The 19,752-nt window shown below is 42.4% G+C and overlaps 1 protein-coding gene across 3 annotated transcripts in view; it reads right to left on the bottom strand.

Moving 5' to 3' along the window:
* TRPC4 (transient receptor potential cation channel subfamily C member 4) overlaps window positions 1-19,752 on the bottom strand; it is a 235,662-nt gene that overhangs the window by 205,697 nt on the left and 10,213 nt on the right. Inside the window, exon 2 of one of the 3 annotated variants that reach the window (XM_075919124.1) lies at window positions 16,577-16,738. The exons of the other annotated variants lie outside the window; for them this stretch is intronic. The gene's annotated coding sequence lies outside the window, so the exon portion shown is untranslated. The remainder of the gene's footprint in view (window positions 1-16,576; window positions 16,739-19,752) is intronic. 3 annotated transcript variants of the gene reach the window in all.

Genomic DNA, 19,752 nt, shown 5'->3' with positions numbered 1-19,752 from the left:
CATCCATCTTTGCTTGCCTGGAGCATACAGGGCACACAGAGCAGTAAGATCCTTGACAGGATATGCAGGCTGCTGTGACCCTGGATGGCTGTAAACAGAGATACACCAATTGCTGACCAAGAGGCAACCAATTGATACGAACACACGCTGTCCAGGGGGAGGAATCTCCTGCCCAGTAAAAAAAATGTCCAGTACTCACAATTTACTTCTCTCTCTTGCAAGTGTAAATTAAGTTGAAACTCCCTTGTGAGAACTGGTGTCACAAAGAAGGACCAACACAATTTGGCATCTTAGATAAGAAAGAGGATACGGGCCCCTATGGATATAAAGATGGATCCAGCAGCACACTTACTTTGAGCATTAATCTACGGGGACGCCCACCTCATATTTGTCCTTTCTGGGAATTGAGGGACCGGCCCTGGCCTGACACGCTGGGCCCGAGAGGCAAAAAGGGGATAAAAATTGTACCTGTATGTGTCCTTTGTCTTAAGTGTACACATAGACTTAGAGCTCTTTAAAGATTAAGCTGTCACTTGGTACCATTTTCTATCTTTATTTTCTTTGTAACCATTTTTAAGATCTATATTTGCTAGCAGTTAAGAAATAGAGCAATAGCCATTGTAACCATATGATTTATAAGCTTCTTTAATAAACCTGTAACTATTTAAGTTTTAACCTGACTTCTTCAGTTGCTGTAACAGAACCAAGCACAATTTAAAAGAACTTCAGCCGGTCATAAGGGACAGGTATAGGGAGAGCTTGGGCATTTGGATCGTGTCTCTTCCAGAGGACAGATCCGTAGGGGCATCTCTCAGTCTTCCCTAGGCTGCCCACTGCGAAGGGATCCTGTATCCTAGCAGTTAAAATCTGAGATGTAATAAGCTCTTCCTATAAACTCTGGGGCGTCTGTCAGCCTATTGGCTGCCCTCCACGAAGGGATCCCAATCCTAGCGGACTAAGACACGTACGTTAAACTCCTCCGGGCGCCCGTCAGTCTCTCCTACACTGCCCACTGTGATGGAGCCTTGTGTCGAGGCATCTAGATAGACTTATGTGTAGTGCTGGGGAGGAGCCGGTGGTCGTGGTACATGTAGGTACCAATGACATAGGGAAGGGTAGGAGAGATGTCCTGGAGACCAAATTTAGGCTGCTAGGAAAGAGACTGAAATCCAGGACCTCTATGGTGGCGTTCTCGGAAATGCTTCCAGTTCCACGCGCAGGGCCAGATAGGCAGGCAGAGCTTCAGAGTCTCAATGCGTGGATGAGACGATGGTGTAGGGAAGAGGGGTTTAGATTTATTAGGAACTGGGGACACTTTTGGGAGAGGGGGAGCCTATACAGGAAGGATGGGCTCCACCTAAACCAGGGTGGAACCAGACTGCTGGCACTAAACATTAATAAGGCCGTAGAGCAGTTTTTAAACTAAGAGATGGGGGAAAGCCGATTGGTGCGGAGATTCACGTAAATCGGAGAGAGACTTCTCTTAGAGGAGAATCCGTTGATAGAGATTCTCTAAGCTGTAGTCGGAAAGAGAGGAGGGGAGAGGGCAAACCATTGGCCAGAGCTGACAAACAACCGCATAGAAAGGAATCCAATGCATCAGGGAAGGGCAGACAAATAACCAGTGGCAAATTTTTAAAGTGCTTGTACACAAATGCTAGGAGTCTGACTAATAAGATGGGTGAACTAGAGAACCTCGTATTAAATGAGGAGATAGACATAATAGGCATCACTGAAACCTGGTGGAATGAGGAAAATCTGTGGGACACAATCATACCGGGATATAAAATATATAGAAAGGATAGAGCAGGCCGGGTGGGTGGCGGAGTGGCACTGTATGTGAAAGATAATGTAGAATCAAATGAAATAAAAATATTAAGTGAATCAACATGTTCTATAGAATCGCTATGGATAGAAATTCCATGCTCCAATAATAAGAAATTAGCAGTAGGGATATATTACCGACCACCTGACCAGGACAGCGATACTGACATAGAAATGCTGAGGGAGATTAGAGAGGCTACCAAAATAGAGAACTCTATAATAATGGGGGATTTTAATTACCCCCATATTGACTGGATACATGTCACCTCAGGAAGAGAAGCGGAGATAAAATTTCTCAATGGCTTAAATGACTGCTTCTTGGAGCAGCTAGTGTAGGAACTCACAAGGGGAGAGGCAATTCTTGATTTAGTCCTGAGTGGAGTGCAGGATCAGGTCCAGGATATAACCGTTACAGGACCGATTGGGAATAGTGACCATAATATAATAACATTCAACATTCCTGTGGTGGGAAGAACACCTCAGCAGTCCAGCACCCTGGCATTTAATTTCAAAAAGGGGAATTACACAAAAATGAGGAGGTTTGTTAAACAGAAATTAAAAGGCACAGTGACTAGAGCCAAATCCCTGAAAGCTGCATGGAAACTTTTTAAAGACACCATAATAGAGGCCCAACTTAAATGTATACCCCAAATTAAAAAACATAGCAAGAGACCTAAAAAAGAGTCACCGTGGCTTAACCACCATGTCAAAGAAGCAGTGAGGGACAAAAAGGTATCTTTTAAGAAGTGGAAGTCCAATCCTAGTGAGATAAATAGCAAGGAACATATACACTGTCAAATCAAGTGTAAACATGTAATAAGAAAAGCAAAAAAAGATTTTGAGGAACAGCTAGCCAAAAACTCAAAAAGAAATAACAAAATGTTTTTTAAGTACATTAGAAGCAGGAAGCCTGCTAAAAAGCCTGTGGGTCCCCTAGATGATCGAGCTATAAAAGGAGCAATCAAGGACGATAAAGCCATTGCGGAGAAACTAAATGATTTCTTTGCTTCAGTCTTCACAGCTGAGGATGTTGGGGAGATTCCTGAATCTGCACCATCCTTTGTGGGTGATGAATCTGAGGAACTGTCCCGGATTGAAGTGTCATTAGAGGAGGTTTTGGAACAAATAGAAAAACTTAATGTTAACAAATCTCCGGGACCGGATGGCATTCATCCAAGGGTTCTAAAAGAACTTAAATGGGAAATTGCTGAGCTATTATCTGTGGTTTGTAACCTATCCTTTAAATCGGCTTCCGTACCTAATGACTGGAAGGTAGCCAACGTGACACTAATATTTAAAAAGGGCTCTAGAGGCGATCCTGGCAATTACAGACAGGTAAGTCTAACTTCAGTACTGGGCAAATTAGTCGAAACAATAGTAAAGAATAAAATTGTGAATCATGTAGAAGAACATAATTTGTTGGACAAAAGTCAATATGGTTTCTGTAAAGGGAAATCCTGTCTTACTAATCTATTAGAGTTCTTTGAAGGGGTTAACAAACATGCGGACAAGGGGGATCCAGTAGATACAGTATACTTGGATTTTCAGAAAGCCTTTGACAAGGTCCCTCACCAAAGGCTCTTGTGTAAATTACATGACCATGGGATAAAAGGGAAGGTCCTTTCTTGGATTGAGAACTGGCTAAAAGACAGGAAACAAAGGGTAGGAATAAATGGTAAATTTTCAGATTGGAGAGGGGTAACTAGTGGTGTACCCCAAGGGTCAGTCCTGGGACCAATCCTTTTCAACTTATTCATAAATGATCTGGAGAAAGGGGTAAGCAGTGACGTAGTAAAGTTTGCAGATGATACCAAACTGTTTAGGATAGTCAAGACAGAAGCAGACTGTGAGGGACTCCAAGAAGATCTCACCAAACTGAGTGATTGGGCAACAAAATGGCAAATGAAATTTAATGTGGATAAGTGTAAAGTAATTCACATCGGGAAAAATAACCCCAACTATACGTACAGTATGATGGGGGCTAATTTGGCTACGACAAATCAGGAAAGAGATCTTGGAGTTATCGTGGACAGTTCTCTGAAAACTTCCACACAGTGTGCAGCGGCGGTCAAAAAGGCAAATAGGATGCTAGGAATTATTAGGAAAGGGATAGAAAATAAGACCCAGAACATCTTACTGCCCCTGTATAAAACTATGGTACGCCCACATCTTGAATACTGTGTACAGATGTGATCTCCTCACCTCAAAAAAGATATTTTGGCCTTGGAAAGGGTTCAGAAAAGGGCAACTAAAATGATTAGGGGTTTGGAACGGGTCCCATATGAGGAGAGGCTAAAGAGACTGGGACTTTTCAGTTTAGAAAAGAGGAGACTGAGGGGGGATATGATAGAGGTCTATAAAATCATGAGTGGTGTGGAGAGGGCTGATAAAGAAAAGTTATTTATTAGTTCCCATAATAGAAGAACTAGAGGACACCAAATGAAATGAATGGGTAGCAGGTTTAAAACTAATAAAAGGAAGTTCTTCTTCACACAGCGTATTGTCAACCTGTGGAACTCCTTGCCAGAGGAGGCGGTGAAGGCTAGGACTATAATAGAGTTTAAAGAGAAGCTGGATAAATTCATGGAGGTTAGGTCCATAAAAGGCTATTAGCCAGGGGATAAAATGGTGTCCTTGGCCTCTGTTTGTCAGAGGCTGGAGAGGGATGGCAGGAGACAAATCACTTGATCATTGTCTTCGGTCAACCCTCTCTGGGGTACCTGGTGCTGGCCACTGTCGGTAGACAGGATACTGGGCTAGATGGACCTTTGGTCTGACCCAGTACGGCCGTTCTTATGTTCTTATGTAGTTGAAGACTTGGGTGTAACACACACACACACACACACACACACACACACACACACACACACACACACACACACTGCCCTGATCATCGGCTGACAAGGTGTCAGAGGAGCAACACTAGGAGCTGGAGGCTGGCAAAGCAACATAGTCTGTAGCTGGGTGTGGTGAGCAGCTGGGACCAGCAAAGTGGGGGAAGAGGCTCTGGGCAGGGACACGCCACCAGCCAAGAGTCCTTGCAGGCCAGACTTGGAGAGGGATTGTAATTCCAACTGGGAGAAGGGTCCTGCCGCCTAGAGCCTGAAGTCCTGTGGTCACTTCCAGAGCAAGTGTGTCCAACCTGCAGCCCCCCTGCAGCACAGCCAGGGCCTGAGAAAGAGCTCTGGGACCTATAAGGAACAGACTGTGAACTGTCCTTACACTCTGCAAACTGCTGTTTGTGATGTCCCCGTGCTACCGAGCGGGGCTGTGTGTTCTCGTTTAATCTTTCTTTTATTTTTAATCAGTTGCTGTTTAATAAATTGTATTTGCTTTGAACTGTATGAAATGATCACTGGGTCAAGAAAGCATCCAATGTGAAGAGAGCACCCTGGAGTGGGAACACCCTAGCCCCTGCCCCAAGTGACTACAAGGTCGGGGATTAAGCCCCAGAAAACCTGGGCCCAGCCTTGTTGAGATTTTGAGGACTCTGTTACACAGGAGAGTGAGAGGGGAGCCCTTAGGGTCATGGAGGCCTTTGGGTAAAAGAAGTGGGAGCAGGGACTCAGATCCTTTTGCTGGTCCATTTCACCGGGGTAGTATAGAAGCCAGGAAAGTTCCCCATAATAGCAGGACCATTCCCCCGCTTAAACATAGAATGTTGTAGTATTTTTATAAGAAAATATACACTCAAAAAATTAAAAAATATACCTTGATACTCCTTAGTAACTTCTGATTTTAGCTTGATGCATAAGGTGAATAGACATAGAAGCAGTTAGTTGCCTGGAGTCAGAAAAATTACACTGAACTTTTTGGATTTTTGGTTAAGAATATTTAACACTTCCCTTCCTCTTGGGTTAGAGTTTTAGGGATTAAATTATTTTGCTGTGACCAACATCCTTAACAGAACAGAACTCTGTTGGCAGTCCTATCAGAAATTCTTCAGACTGGTTCCTGAAAGGCTTTAAAATACCTTAAACCAGAAGAGATAACCAAAGATCTAATATAACAATAAGAGTATATTAATCAGCCTTATGTCAACTCTGCCTTTTCACTTTACATCAAGAAAAAAAAAGTACATTAATTCTCGTGGACATCTTTGTAAAAAAAAAAAATCTTCTTTTTGTAATCCTGATTATTTATGGACTCAGTTGATGTTCTTAGACACCTAAGAACCTGATTTTCCAGTGCAAACAAGTATGTAGGCCTTGTCTACACTCACAAATTGTACCACATAACAAATATCTCAATATACTGGAATAGAAGCTTCAGGGGGTAGCTGAGTTAGTCTGTACAGGACAAACTTAAAAAAACAATGAATAGTCTGGTAGACTAACAAAACATGTAGATGGTATCATGAGCTTTCGTGGGTACAGCCCACTTCTTCAGATGACCATAGTATTGGATGTCAGCACCAAAATAAGAGGGGAGAAGGGATGGGGGAGAGGGGGAGGGATAGAAGAAAGAAAAAATGGGAGTGGGGGACAAGAAGAGGAAGTGGGTAAAAAATATCAAGGGGAAAGCAGAGCTGGAATATTATAGGAAAAACAGAACACACCACACGATCCATCGTCTATAGCCAAGCCCTTCGATACAACTGCATCTGCTCTAATCCCACTGACAGAGACCAGAAGCTTCAGGATCTCTACCAAGCATTTATAAACCTCAACTACCCACCCAGAGAAATAAAAAAGCAAATTGAAAGAGCCAGACAAATACCTAGAAACCATCTACTTCAAGACAGACCCAAGAAAACCAACAATAGATCACCACTTGTCATCACCTACAACCCCCAACTTAAACCTGTCCAACACATTATCAATAAACTACAGCCTATACTGGAACAGGATACCATACTCCAAGAGGCTCTGGGAGACAGACCCATAGTCTCCTATAGACTACCACCTAACCTCAAGATGATTCTTACCAACAACCACAGGACATACCACACTAATACCAACCCTGGTACCTTCCCTTGCAACAAACCCCGTTGCCAGCTTTGTCCACATATTCATTCTGCTGATACCATTATTGGACCTAACCAAGTGAGTTATAAGATCAAGAACACATTTTCCTGCGCATCCAGAAATATAATCTATGCTATCATGTGCCGAAAGTGTCCGTCTGCTATGTACATTGGACAAACATCTCAGACACTTCGCCAAAGGATTAATGCCCACAAAACAGATATCAGACAAGATCACAAAGAAAAAACAGTTTCTTGCCATTTTAACCTGAAAGGACACTCTCTCAATGACTTAACCACCTGCATTCTGCTGCAAAGACCTTTTACATCTTCACTTGAAAGGGAATCCTCTGAACTGTCATTCATGTTAAAATTCGACACTCTCCAAAAAGGAATGAACAAACACTTGAACTATCTCACCCATTACCAAGATAGCTTCCCCAATTATCACCTCTAATACCATTAACTCACAAACATCCCACTCTCCCCACCTCTAATATCATCAATTCACAGACACTTACCTTCCTTCCTTCCCCTCTCCCCCCCCCCCCCCCCCGCATCCCTCTCCTGTTCTGCAATGTGATTTATCCTTTTCATATGTGTTCATTTTTTTAAATTGTATCCTTTGGTATATATGGTTGTGACTATTTCCTTCCACTATTTGATCTGAGGAAGTGGGTCTGGCCCACGAAAGCTCATCATCTAATAAACCATCTTGTTAGTCTTTAAAGTGCTACATAGTCCTGTATTTTCTAGCAGTTAAAGACTGACAAAACATGTAGATGGTATCATGAGATTCTACATAGACAAAGAACCATTGTTGCCTTCGTTGTTTGGTAGGCTGATAATGACCCAGCCATCCAGTATATCTTGATTCAGTCTATGAGTGTGAGAATGGAATTTGTGAATGAATTGTAGTTCCAGTCCTTTCCTGTGTATTTGGCTTGTGGAATTGGTTTGTAACAAAACAGCTACTTGAAGATCTGTTAATGAATGCCCCAGGGAGATTAAAGTGTTCTCCAGCAGGTTTTTGTATGTTCCCATTACAGATATCTGATTGTGTCCATTAATTCTTTCCCTGTAGGGAATGTCCAGTTTGTCCAATGCATATTGCAGTGGGGCATTGCTGACATAGATTAAATTACTGGATGTGCAGTTAAATGAGCCTCTGACTTTGTGGCTTATGTGGTTGGCTCCAGTAATGAATTCACTTGTATATATATGAGGGTAGAGTCCATATAGGCCCGTCCATATAGGCGAACTAGGAGGTTGCCTAGGGCGCCAAGTTAAATGGGGCGCCAAATGGTGGTGCAATACCATTGAGGGGTTTGGAGACTAGTCTAGAGCCACCCCTGGGTAGAGTTGGCACCGCGGCTGATTGCAGGGCTGTGTTCCTGGATGTTTATGATGTGGCTGTGTAGCATGGTTACCGGGAAGATTTGGTTTCAGGTTGGGGGGTTGTCTGTAAGCGAGAATAGGTCTTTCCCTCAAGGCCTCTGAGAGTGAGGGATCATTTTCCAAGATAAGTTGTAGATTGTGGATAATTCATTGGAGGGGTTTGAGTTATGGACTGTAGGTAATGACAAGTGGAATTCTGTTTTCTCTTTTGGATCTGTCTTGAAGTAGTTCATATCTGGGTACTTTTTTCCCTGGATATTTTTTACCCGCTGCCTCTTCTTGTCCCCCCTCCCATTTTTCCTTCTGACCCCCTTCCCCTTTGCCCTATTTTGGTCCTGAACATCCAACACTCCAGTCATCTGAAGAAGTGGGCTGTGCCCACAAAAGCTCATAATACCATCTACATGTTTTGTTAGTCTTTAAAGTGCTACCAGACTATTTGTTGTTTTTTTAAGTTTATATTGGAATACTTATAATCAAAACAATACAACCCTTTAGTGAGGACAGTTATATTGGTTTAAAGGTGCCTCATACTGCTATAGTTTATTCGCTTTTATATATGGCTATAAAGTATACCAGCATAAACCTTTCCACTGGCACAACTTGTTGTAGTAGCATAACAATTTTGGATTAAAAAAAAATCACAACCCTAATTTAAATAACTGTAGTTTTACAAAACTGAGCAGAATAGTGCGCAACTCAGGAATGCATTTACATGTGTGTTAATGTCCTTTGACTTCACCTGGACTAGTCCAGTGTGGCGAGTCAAGCACATACATAAATGCTTTGTGGGACCAAGGTCAGAGAATTTGGCACCTGGCTGGATCAAGCACTAACTGTACATTTCTAGGGCTAATCTTCGAACACAAAAGTTAAGAACCATGCAAATTGCCCAATAGTTTTAAGGTAATAGATGTAAAAGATCACTGGCTGCTCAAATTGCTATAAAGCTGCAATAGTTTTCAAATAGTTTATGGAGACCTGCCAAAGATTTTGCAGTGCATGTTCAGGAGGAATTTTTTTTTAAATGAACAGATCATAATGAACAACATCAATTATGAAACATAGAAACTTGTTTTAAATCAAATACAAGGAGCTTTGATGTGCAGGAGCTATGGAATGCATTTTGAATATGGCATCTTCAGTTGTGAAATATAGTTGGTAACAAACACTATTGAGATATTATAAAAGAGGGAGGTTTTTACAGACACTAAAGGAAGAAGAAACATTGAGCTATATCTGTATGAACAGATATGCTAATACATGGGAAGAATTAAAAAAAGTTTTAGATTACCTGAAAAAAACCCCTCAACATGCACTAATGGACTTCTTTAAAATTATCTTTATATATATATATATATATATATATATTATATATATATATATATATATACACAAAAAAACCGTCTTGAATGGAGGTTTATCAACAGAGTACGTAATGTTGTACCATTCTGTTTTTCTGTCACCGCAATTAATAATTTAATCTGACACCTCAAATTAGAAATGCTTTTCTGAATCAGGGCATAAAGATTGTAGTCAGGAACGAATTTAGGCATGTACTTAACTTCAACCATGTGCTGCCATCCCATTGGCTTCAACAGGACTTCAGCACATGCTTAAAGTTAAGCATATACTTTCAATACTTCCCTGAATCTGGCTTCTATAACAAAATACTGCAAAATGTAGCATATTCCTTGTTGCTCAAAGGCTCTTTACAATAAAGTGCTTATTGATTAATGTAGCATTTAATTGTACCCCTTCTTCAGGAGCAAGTACATTACATTTGCTCAGAGTAAATAAGAAATAGAACAAAGGAATACAAATGAAATATGATTACTATAAACCTGACCATTTTTAGCTCTCTTGGAATAATGTATACCAAACTGCTATGTTAATAAAAGCAAAACAAACCATACATGTTTGTCTATTCTGTAGCTGTCAGTAAGAATTCTCTGTGATAAATACACGAACAACCCTATTCTAATTTGGTGATATAAATCACAGCTGTCTCAGGCTTTTTCTACAAATCATTTATGTGGCTCTTTTGAAATGAAGGGGCCTGCTATTTTGGCTTTAAAACCCTTCTTTGCCATGTTGGAAATTGCATTTGATTTTTAGTCCTGATTTTTCATTTGATCCCAATCCACTTTGCCATTTAATCAGTAGTGCCTACAAAGAAGGAATAGCATGGAAGCCGGGTGATAAACCCCAGGGGGAAAGCAGTACTCCACAGCAATGCTTCTGGATAATTAAGATTTTTTTGATAGGTTCATCTAAAAGAAATGATAAATTAATAATATTGTAATATTCCAGAGCATGACAGCTGCTTTGCAGATATACCATCTCACGGGTTCCTTCTTTACATCCTCCTTAATGCATTGCCTACACAGGCCCATGGATGGCGGGGAGGAGGGGGACAAAAGGGGCAATAGCTCCAGAGCATGGTGATTCAAAAAGGATTGGGACTCCACTGCTATTGTAGCGGTGGTGGTGGCCAGAGCCCCAGGCCCTTTAAATTGCCACCAGAGCACTGCTGCAGCATCCCCCGGGAAGCTGTGAGGACGGCTGAGGGGAGCGGGGGTGCAAAGAGAGTGAGGTGGGGGGAATCGCAGAGTGATGGCTGCCCCAGCCACACCTCTGCTGCCCAAGACCCTGCCCCTTTCAGAAGCACGGAGCCAGCTCCCTCACTTCACCCTGGGGCCCAACAAGGCTGTCAACTCCACTGTACCCACACACAGGATAACTTGAATCAGTCTTATTCTTGGGGTATGTCTAGATAGTGGGGCTATTTTGAGATACCGGAGGTGTCCCAAAATAGCTACCCTGCATCTTCTAAATGATCCTGTTTTTTCTAAATATTTTTTGAAATAATGTGTGCGATATCGGCATCCCCGTAACCCTCATTCCACGAGGGCTAAGGGATGTGTTGAAATAGCACACTTGTTTGAAATTTGGCACTGTGTAGATGCACCAATTTTTGAAATAAGCTATTTCAAAATACAACTGAAATAATATATGCAATTTGCACCACACAAATTGTGTATCTTATTTTCAGTTTAGGATGCTGTGTAGATGTACCTTTGGAGATGAAGTGGGTTCAGGCCAAGGACAGGTTGGTGGGGGAAGGGGCAAAGAGGGCAACTGCCCTGAAGCCTGACAATTCAAAACACCTGGTCCTGGCCACTACTGTCACTATTGCACAGAAGCAGTGGCAGCTAGAAGCTTGGGACCTTTCAATCACTGCCAGAGTCCCCTCCAGGTGCCAGGAAAGGGCTAAGGGAGGTTAATCTTCAGTCCAGCCCTTCCTGCCTGAGGCTCCACCTTCTGAGAGCACAGAGTCATTCCTCCTCACACCTTGCCTAGGGACCCAGCAATTCTGTCAGCCCTTTCTGAGGTTAGTCAAATTGCAAAACAAATAGAAGATAATATCACTACTCCAATGATCTTATGAACTATTTTTGGACTTGACAGAATGAGGAGGTGGAGGAGCAGAGGACAGTAAAGGAAAACAAAAATGATTAAGGGACTAGAAATAATCATTACCTGTGAGGCAAGACTGAAAAAAAAAGAGTTTGTTTAGTCTGGAGAAGAGAAGGCTGACAGGGGACATGATAACAGTCTTCACTTACATAAAAGGTTATCACAAGAAATAGGGAGAAAAATTGTTCTTCTTAACCTCTGAAGATAGGACAAGAAGCAATGGGCTTAAATTGCAGCAAGGGAGGTTTAGGCTGGACATCAGGAAAAACTTCCTAACTGTCCAGGTTTTTATGCACTGGAATAAATTGTCTGTGGGTGTTGTGGAATCACTATTGTTTGATATTTTTCAGAGCAGGTTAGACAAACACCTGTAAGGAATTATGCAGATCAAAGGCGAGGAAACTTTTTTTGGGCCAGGGGCCAATGACCAACAGAAAAAACAGTCAGGGTCCAAACAGAAGTAAGAAGAAAAAACCCACCCCCCACTGAAGTGGCCCCTGAGTGAGACACCCCAGTCCCTTTGGGCTTTAGTCCATGGAGGGAGGACCAATGTTCAGGGCTTCTCACAGGCCAGATTAACTCTTCTGGGGACCCATAGCTAGTAGATTTTGTGCCCACCCGCAAAAAAAACCTCTAGGATGGGGCCAAAAAGAGGTGTTCAGTGTGTGGGAGGGAGGGTGCTTTAATGGACTGAGTATGGTTGTGTGGGCTCTGGGCAGAAGCTAGGGTGCAGAATGGAGCTGAGGGGTGGGGATGCAGGATCTGGGCAGGAGGTAGGGTGCAGGAGCAAGCTGAGGGTGAGGGATCAGGATAGGAGGGAGGGTACAGGAGCCAGTTGTTGGTGTGGTGACTGAGCATGAGGTGGGGTGCATGAGGGCAATAGCGGGTGCTTCCCTGTGCAGCTCCTTGGGGATACACATGGCTCTGTGCCCCACACTGCTCCCAGACACCACCCTCTACCGCCCTCCACTGCTTTCATTGGCCAGAATTGCAGCCAATGGGAGCAGTGGAGACAAGGAGGAAAGCCTCCAGGGAAGTGGTTCCCTGTGCTGCCATTTAAACCAGCTTGGTTTAACAAGGAGATCTTGCGTGATCTCAAAATAAAAAAGGAATCCTATAAAAAATGGAAACTAGGACACATAACAAAGGATGAATATAGGCAAGCAACACGGGAATGCAGGGGCAAGATTAGAAAGGCAAAGGCACAAAATGAGATCAAACGAGCTACAGGCATAAAGGGAAACAAGAAGACCTTTTATAAATACATTAGAAGCAAGAGGAAGACCAAGGACAGGGTAGGCCCACTGCTTAGTGAGGAGGGAGAAGCAGTAACAGGAAACTTGGAAATGGCGGAGATGCTCAATGACTTCTTTGTTTCGGTCTTCACCGAGAAGTCTGGAGGTGTGCCTAACGTAGTGAATACAAGCAGAGAGAGGGTACGTTTAGAAGATAGGATACACAAAGAACAAGTTAAAAATCACTTAGGAAAGTTAGATGTCAGCAAGTAGCCAGGTCCTGATGAAATGCATCCCAGGATACTCAAGGAGCTGATAGAGGAGGTATCTGAACCTTTAGCTATGATCTTTGAAAAATCATGGAAGACAGGGGAGATTCCAGAAGACTGGAAAAGGGCAAATATTGTGCCCATCTATAAAAAGGGGAATAAGAACAACCCAGGAAACTACAGACCGGTCAGTTTAACGTCTGTCCCAGGGAAGATAATGGAGCAGGTAATTAAGGAAATCATATGCAAACACTTGGAAGGTAATAAAGTGATAGGGAATAGCCAGCATGGGTTTGTGAAGAACAAGTCATGCCAAACTAATCTGATAGCTTTCTTTGATAGGATAACGAGCCTTGTGGTTAAGGGAGAAGCGGTGGATGTCATATACCTAGACTTTAGTAAGGCATTTGATACGGTCTCGCATGATATTCTTATTGATAAACTAGGCAAATATAACTTAGATAGGGCCACGATAAGGTGGGTGCATAATTGGCTGGATAACCGTAGTCAGAGAGTTGTTGTTAACGGTGCTAAATCCTGCTGGAAAGGGATAAGAAGTGGAGTTCCGCAAGGGTCTGTTTTGGGACCTGTACTGTTCAATGTCTTCATCAATGATGTAGATATTGGGATAGAGAGTACGCTTATTAAGTTTGCAGATGATACCAAACTGGGTGGGGTTGCAACTTCTTTGGAGGATAGGGACATAATTCAAAATGACCTTAGCAAGTTAGAGAAATGGTCAGAGGTAAACAGGATGAAGTTTAATAAAGAGAAATGCAAAGTGCTCCACTTAGGAAGGAACAATCAGTTCCATACATACAAGATGGAAAGTGACTGTCTAGGAAGGAGCATGGCGGAAAGGGATCTAGGGGTCATAGTGGACCACAAGTTGAATATGACTCAAGAGTGTAATGCTGTTGCAAAAAAAGCAAATATGATTCTAGGTTGTATCAACAGGTGTGTTGTAAGCAAAACTCGTGAAGTCATTCTGCCGCTCTACTCTGCACTAGTTAGGCCTCAGCTGGAGTACTGTGTCCAGTTCTGGGCGCCACATTTCAAGAAAGATGTGGAGAAATTGGAAAGGGTACAGAGAAGAGCGACAAGAATGATTAAAGGTCTAGAGAACATGACCTATGAAGCCAGGCTTCATGAACTGGGCTTGTTTAGTTTGGAAAAAAGAAGATTAAGGGGGGACATGATAGCGGTTTTCAAATATTTAAAAGGGTGTCACAAGGAGGAAGGAGAAAATTTGTTCCTCTTGGTTTCTGAGGACAGGACAAGTAGTAATGGGCTTAAAGTGCAGCAAGGGAGGTTTAGATTGGACATTAGGAAAAAATTCCTAACTGTCAGGGTGGTCAAATATTGGAATAAATTGCCAAGGGAGGTGGTGGAATCTCCCTCTCTGGAGATATTTAAGAACAGGTTAGATAGACATCTGTCAGGGATGGTGTAGACAGAGCTTGGTCCTGCCTTGAGGGCGGGGGGCTGGACTCGATGACCTCTCGAGGTCCCTTCCAGTCCTATGATTCTATGATTTCCCCAATCAGGGAGGGGGGTGGAATGACAGCATGCAGACCCACTTCCTCCTCCCCCCAAGAGGAGCCCATGGGCTAGATCTGGCCATGGCCTGCCCCAATCTAGCCTGTGAGGCTCTCGGTCAGACGAGCACAAAATCAAGGAGATATAACCAGCTTCTGATAGCTCCCCTAACTCTCTTATGTATTGAATGGAACTGAGATACGGGTGAGATTTGAGTCCTTACTTAAGAAGTTTGTTGTAAGTACTATAGCAAAAAAATAGTCCTCAGGAGAATTCAGAGAGAAAGAGTTACACATTAGAAGTTTAATTACACACGAAGATATTGCCACAATAAACATACCGTATAATCTCCAAGCTCTAAGTATTTGGTATAACTTACTGCAATACATACACAAGTATGTTCCAACTTAAGAGCATGAAGTTAAACAACCATAAGTGAAATTATTTCTATGTAAGTGGAAAGACCAAAACATGACATTACAATTATGCTGTGCTGGACTCCATGTCCTTTATAAAAGAAAACATGACTAGTAGCTAGAGCACAGAAATTAGAATATGGAACCATAGATTCTTTTCCTTCCTCTCCCACTGATTTGCACTGGGAGACTTTAGGGAAACTGAGGTGGAGGCTCCTTCCCAATCTGTTAAACATGGCTGCAACAACATCAGTGCCATAAACCTTAATTATTTTATAGCACTGTAGAGTCCAGCTACTAAAAATTGCTTTAAAATTAAAACGTATAAAAGTTTGCCAGTGGTTTGGCCTTTTTGATGGACATTTCTTTTGCTAGAAGGGTGGGAAAGTTAGCAGTTCTTTTCTAAAGGTAGGCCCTGATTTTACACAAGGTCAGACTATCCTGCTATAATACTTAGCTGGTATTTGAAGCTTCCATGCAGAATGCTTTTAGCTTCAGTTTTACAGCTGAGAATATTTTGCAGATCCAAGCACTCTATACAAATAAGTGAAATTTTAAAACAAAGCTGATTGTATCAGAATAAATAATACTTAAAATCCAGTATTGGTGGCTGACTACAGCACCGCTTGTCTTAAAGGATTATTATCCAAACTGAAAGGCTAACATTCTCTCTCCTAATTTAAATAAAATTGTGTCTAAACAAATGCAAATGAGTTATTTTAATTCCTCTCCAACAGAGGATGTCACAGTAGTTAGTTATTCAAGCTTAACAAGATTTACCTGGAAATGATCTATTACAAACAAGCACCTCCAGATGGCTAGAGATTAAAGCAAGGAAATCACCACCTGAGAACCCCAAAAATAATACTTTTAACCAAATATTCAGTGGACTGAGGTAGGCTAAAGGAAAAAAACACACACACACACACGCTCAAGGGTTCCTGCAAAGACTAAATGCTGCCCTTCCCACTCCACAGAATCAGACTACACATGGTATAGGGGGTCAAGTCCAGTCCCTTGTCTTCATAGCAGGACCAAGTACCATCCCTGACAAATTTTTGCCCTAATGGCCTCCACAAGGATTGAACTCACAACCTCAGGTTTAGGAGGAAAATGCTCAAACCACTTTGCAACTCTTCTTGCCAACAGGCAGGATTTCAGGAGCCAATTAAGACTGCACACTATATTTGATTGGCTAATGGTAGAAGGAAAGCATCCAGGGAAAAAGTAGACTTTTGAGTGCGTCTGAGTTTACTTGAAAACTTTCCAGTATAAGGTGTTGCGGAGAGGAGCGGTTCTTGAAAAAACAAAAAACAAAAAAAACCCCACATTTTCTTAGATCGGTGCATAGTCTTGTTCTTGCACTTTGTGGAGGAGTGAATTTCGCACATACACACAGTCTACCACATTTTAGTTCAACTAACCTATCCTCATATGAATTTAACTCACGTGATAGGGTGCTTGCCTTTACTTGGTATTCTGTAGTCTCAATGCTGGGGGTAGAAGGCCAAGACCCTGCAGATTTGAAGTCTATGGAGTTTTGATGCCAGTGCGTGAGGATCAAGCTCATGCTGTAGAAGAGGACAGGACACTGTCACTGATTTTGTTTGCCTAGTAATAGAGAGGTAGCCGTGTTAGTCTGATCTTGCTAAAACAAAAGGAAAAACTAAGTAGCATTTTAAAGACTAACAAGATGGTTTAATAGGTGATGAGCTTTCGTGGGCCAGACCCACTTCCATATATGATCTGAGGAAGTGGGTCTGGCCCACGAAAGCTCATCACCTATTAAACCATCTTGTTAGTCTTTAAAGTGCTACTTAGTTTTTCCTTTTGTTTTGTTTACCTAGGAAGCAGTTGGACTGGAAAGCCATCCCCACAGCTTGTGGATTTGTCAGCACAGACATTCTTTGATGAAAAACTCTATACTGGAATCAGACACAATATGCCCCAAAATGCACACATTACCGTTACTATTAATTCAATACCCCAATGGAAAATGTTAGTGGGACTCCAACTTTTCCATTTTTAAAAAAAGAAGTATTAGTAGTAAATGTTTGAAGAAGAAAATATTTACTAGCAAACAGCATCTGTATTTACAGTATTTCTGTTTTCAGAACAAGTTACCAGAGGTCTATTGCAATATAGGATAATTTTATCATCTTCTAGGACTATGTTCATGCTCTCTGTGTGGTCCAGTACATTTCTTAGACATAACACCAGTTTTCTAGTCTGCTAAAGATAAAATATGTGCTGGGTAAAGAATGCCTTTACATTTTTCCCCTCCAAGAGGACAATTAACATTCAAGATCTTGTCCTGACCCAGAGAAATGGGTTTAACATAGAAGAAAGATAAGGCAAAAGCCACTCTCATAATTCTTCACAAAAAAACAGATAGTTGCACGTGTTATTCACATATCACCCAATAATTCTGGACTTCCTATGGTATGTTTAGTTTGGCTAAGTGGAAACAGAGTTTCCAGCATATCATGTGCAGATTCCACTCTCAGCAATGTCCTATCTCCTTTCGCAGGGGAATGCCTTATCCGTAAGTCATGCAGTAGAATGGTAAAGTGGTGCCCAGGTCAACTTCTCATATTGCACTGCAGAAAAACGCATCATACTACTGTCCTGGAGCATGAACCAGATTGGTCAACATACAGCTGGGTCTGTGCCATGCATGAGATAGACTTTGAAGGTCCATTGGCCACAATTTCTACCTGTTTGTATAAGATACACATCAAATTGGACAAATGTGCCTCTACAGTCATCCACACATGGCACAGCTGCTATTGTGAGGTGTTCCCTGCCACTCTGCATAAAGCTGTTTGCTTTCAAGGCATGAAGCTCAGAGAAATGGGTTGCATAGGTGGTGCCTGTTAACCTACCAACAGTGGATCTCCAACAGAGAACTGGAAATGTATGTAGTTCTTGGATTCCTTCCCAGTTGATAGAGTAAAGAGGTTTTTTTTTAAAATCTGCACTGGGTTAGATAATAGTGAATATTTCTTTTCAATGCAAATCTTGCTGTTGATACCCATGTCTTATTCATTTTCATAGTAGACAACAACAGTCTGCCATATAAAAGGTGATGGCTGAAGATCACTTGAAATCTACATGAGATACAGAATGTGGGAATGTATCTGCCCAAAGGTATTGATAGGTCAAAGAGGACACATATCACTTCTCTCGTGTTGGGGTTTTTTTCACTTCTGGTTCCAGTTCAAACTCTTGGCCTCATTAATGAAACCCTACCTGGCTAGGGTCCAGAATACCTAAAGCCCTCCCCTCTCTCGCTGTCCAAATGTTTTGCCATGAAGAAAGAAATGTTTAATGTGCTTGAGTTCATAGCTGCCAGATTTTAATCTTTAGATTTCAGTGAAGGGCCTTTCAGTGTGGAATTCACCACTGATTCTGTGGTCTGACAGAACCCAAGTATTCTGGGCATAGTAGCATCGCTATGTGTTCTCCTGAGCCATTCTCTAGGAATGGGAGCAGATGAAATTAATATCCTATTCATTCGGATTCAGTGGCAGAGATTTTATTTATTAAAATTGATACTTGGAGCATGCTAGGTTTTTATATAAGTTGTATGTGGACGATGGACACTGTCGCCGCCAGGGTACTGCCTTCTGGCTGATCTGAGGAGGAGTTCCTTCCAGAGCCAAAACCCGCTTCTGTCACTCGCTTGGGCATCATGCTTCACCCCCTTCTCTCTCTCTCTGTGATCCACATTGCTCTGTCTTCATGGGTGGCCCTAGCCAGCTCGTTATCAAAGTCTATTCCTCGAAAAATGGCGGTCTTCTTCCTCACTACCAAGGCTGTGGCAGTAACCTAGTGGCTGGTAGGGGAACCTGTGCCCACCTACTACCCCTTGTTCCATCTCTGGGACCCTCTAATCAGCAGCACCCTTCTGCACCATCTAAACCTTGTTGCCATTTCTCTCAGACTTTTCATACATATTCTGCCCCAGTATTTCCTTCCTTTCTTCTCTAATGTCCAAAGCTCTCACTGTAGCCTCCTGCTACTGCCAGATTCCTAGCTTTATGCTCGCCATTCCTGTTTCTTCTCAGCTGGGTTCCATCATCATTCAGGATTTACAGGATACCTATTTCCTCTCAGCTGTGGCTTTTCTGATCAATTGGCCCCTTCTCAGCCTCATCACCCCCGTGGCTAGTGTGGGGTAAACACCCATCATAGGCAAATTTGAAGAAACTGAGAGCCAAACAAATCTGTGCCCTCTTTTCAGTCTCTGTGACCTGCAGCGGGTTTGAGAGCAAGCAACAGGGTGCGTAGCCATAGGAGTTGGCTAGTCAGGGCTACCTAAGCCCAGACTATGTTTGTGACTTTGCTCCATGGAACAGAACCCTCTGTTTGCTAGACGTGGTGAGACAAATGGGTCAAATTCCCTTAGGCTGGAACTGCAGCTCTCAAAGGTTGGGAAGGGAATGGAAGGGATGCCCTGCAGGTCTGTGCCCTAGCCCTAAGCTGTATTAATGGTAGATTCCATCTCCCCAGCTGCTCTGCCTCCACACACATACAACTTGGATACATTGGTTTTACATGGCTAGAATCAGTGTCACTTAGTGGATGTAAACAGGAGATCTGGAGCTAGGGTTGATTTTGGC

The sequence above is a fragment of the Pelodiscus sinensis genome, chromosome 1 (assembly GCF_049634645.1).
Source record: "Pelodiscus sinensis isolate JC-2024 chromosome 1, ASM4963464v1, whole genome shotgun sequence".
NCBI classification, from domain to species: domain Eukaryota; kingdom Metazoa; phylum Chordata; order Testudines; family Trionychidae; genus Pelodiscus; species Pelodiscus sinensis.
The sequence above is the reverse complement of the archived record's forward strand: the minus strand, read 5'-3'. Positions and strand labels throughout refer to the sequence as shown.